The sequence below is a fragment of the Danio aesculapii genome, chromosome 19, assembly GCF_903798145.1.
Source record: "Danio aesculapii chromosome 19, fDanAes4.1, whole genome shotgun sequence".
NCBI lineage: Eukaryota > Metazoa > Chordata > Actinopteri > Cypriniformes > Danionidae > Danio > Danio aesculapii.
The window spans coordinates 21,271,627-21,274,126 of NC_079453.1; positions in this window are offsets into that span (position 1 = coordinate 21,271,627).

Genomic DNA, 2,500 nt, shown 5'->3' on the forward strand with positions numbered 1-2,500 from the left:
CACATCTTTAATCATATCTAATATCTAAACCCAATTCCTTCTTTACTAAACATTAATAAGCAGCTAAGTAGTTGTCTACTAAGCTAAAAGTCATAGTCAAAGTTAATGGTAATGTTAATGTGAATAGTTAAAAGCATTGCTCATTGTTTATGTTGATGAATGTTGTTAACTAATAATTGTACTATATATAATATAGTTATTTTTTTAAATACACACAACACAAAATATTGGCATAATAATAATATAATAATTAATAATAATATAATAATAATAGTGGTTAAATAAAATTTTAGACTGTGTACTTACAATGTATTTACACGAGCACTAGGTTATATAAGGTAACTACATGTGTTAAGGTTAGGTTCATGAGTAGGTTCACTAATAGCAATTAGTTGTTATCCAATTTATGCAATACCTATAATAAGTGCATCGTGTGTATACAATATATGACCATAAAATTAAGTAGTACCATAACAATAATTCAAGTCATGCTAAACTGAGTCACAGATTTTCAAAAATGCTAACAGACATTTGACTTTGATCGTACAAATAACGAAAGTCCAAGAGACAGATGAAGGAAAGTAAAGACAGGAGAACCTGCAAGATACAAGCCCAGCCAAAGAACAGAAAAAAAGCGTCAGCCCAAGCAGGAGGAGGAGGAGATGAGGAGATTTCCGCTAAAACTAATCAATCAGGTCCTGATAATGGCTTCCATGCAGGAGTGTTGACACTGGGTCAGCTCTTCCCTTGACCCCGCCTTCAGGGCAGCGGCTACAGAAAAGGCACAGATAACAGAAGCCGGGGCTAATTGTCTGTCCAGTGTCAGACCTTTTCAAAACCTCCCCACTTTCACTCGGTCGCCCGTCTTTCTCTCTCTCTCTCTCCCATTCCTTCGTACCCCAATCCTCACCCCCGTCTCTCTCTCTTTTCTCCGGCGAAGCAGCCACTTTGTTTGCCTCCTCTTCCCGGAGTGAGGCTGCATGAATCACATTTCTCGCTGTCTAACACGCTCGCATCCTTCTAACACGTGCAGCGGAGAGACGCTGCGGCTTCACCAACAACTGTCACACCAGCTTCAACCTCAAGCCAGCGGCGAGTAATCCATTAGGACAGATTTCCCAATCAATTGTTGATCCCAATGTCTTCCAAAAAAATAAATCAAAATCCATCCCTGCGTGTTCCTCAAAGCACAAAAACCAAATGCACTTTGCACAACTGACATGTAAAATAACACCAAAATGACTTGACAGTTTGCACAGATGAGCTAGAATGAAGGTACTTACTTAAAAGCGTAATGCTTCCCTCCTTATCTTCCTCTGCTCCTCAATGTCTTGTCCTTTATAGCTGCACACAGATGTGAATGTGTTTGTGTGCATATGTGTGTGCGTGGTTGTTTATATCAGGAAGCTCCAGTACAGAAAGTTGCTCTTCTCCAGGCAAAGGCGTGTGGTGTGTGTGTGTGTGTGTGTATGGCTGTGTCTGTGTGTGTATGTGTATCTCAAGCAAAGGCTTGCGCTGCACTGGCTGAAGGGAAACCAAAGCACTTTTAAACTCGCACTGGCTCCCCATGTGACCAGCTCACTCACAGCAGCCAGTGAGGAATATATTAGTGTGGCTTCCTCTGTCCACATGCACCCCCTAGCCACTGTTGCAGGAAGTGTGCGCTGCCAGACACAAACACACACACACACACACACACACACGCACACACACACACACACACACACGAACGTGCAAGAACACACACTGACATATGCTCGCAATACCATGAGAGCTATTAAAAATACACCAATGCAAAGGGAAATTATGTTGCACAAAGACTTTTAGTTAAGCCTTAATGAAGTGTCTGATTTTTCAATGTATTATTGTTGTAAATGATGTAAACGAGAGTGTTGTTTTTGGTTTAATAAGATTTCAATGTATAATTGGGAGACAGATGAATTAATTTTGTTTTCCCTATATATGTTCTTTGGGACTCTGAAAGTGCTGTTAGCTTTTGCATATTTATAAATAGCCAAAGATGACAGTTTTAGCTAAAAATTATTCTTTAATGTTCTACTGAAGAACAAAACAAATCATCTACATATTGGATAGCTTGATAATGAGTAAATCAGCAGCAGAACATAGCAGACACCCTAGTTTTTCACAATTATTTTTGTGATTTATTGTGATAAAAATGACTTTGTGGTGGTAATTCCATGAAATTTGAGGACAATTTTGCGATTAAATATAAACAGACTCTTATCGCGCGATTAAAAAAATATCGCTGTTAATCTATTCTCAAAGTGGGTTGGGAGCTGGGTCTATTCTGCGCAAGCTATGATGACTTTCACCTTGATATTTTAGCGCTGATGTATACCTGACCGATGAGCCGTCTGACAAAAAAGTGCCCTTCTGAATCAAATCAGCAGGATGCCCTTCTGGATCTTTCACTTTGAAGACACTACTGACTACGCAGTTTAACTCATGAACATTTCATTCATGCCCCCGTGACAAACTG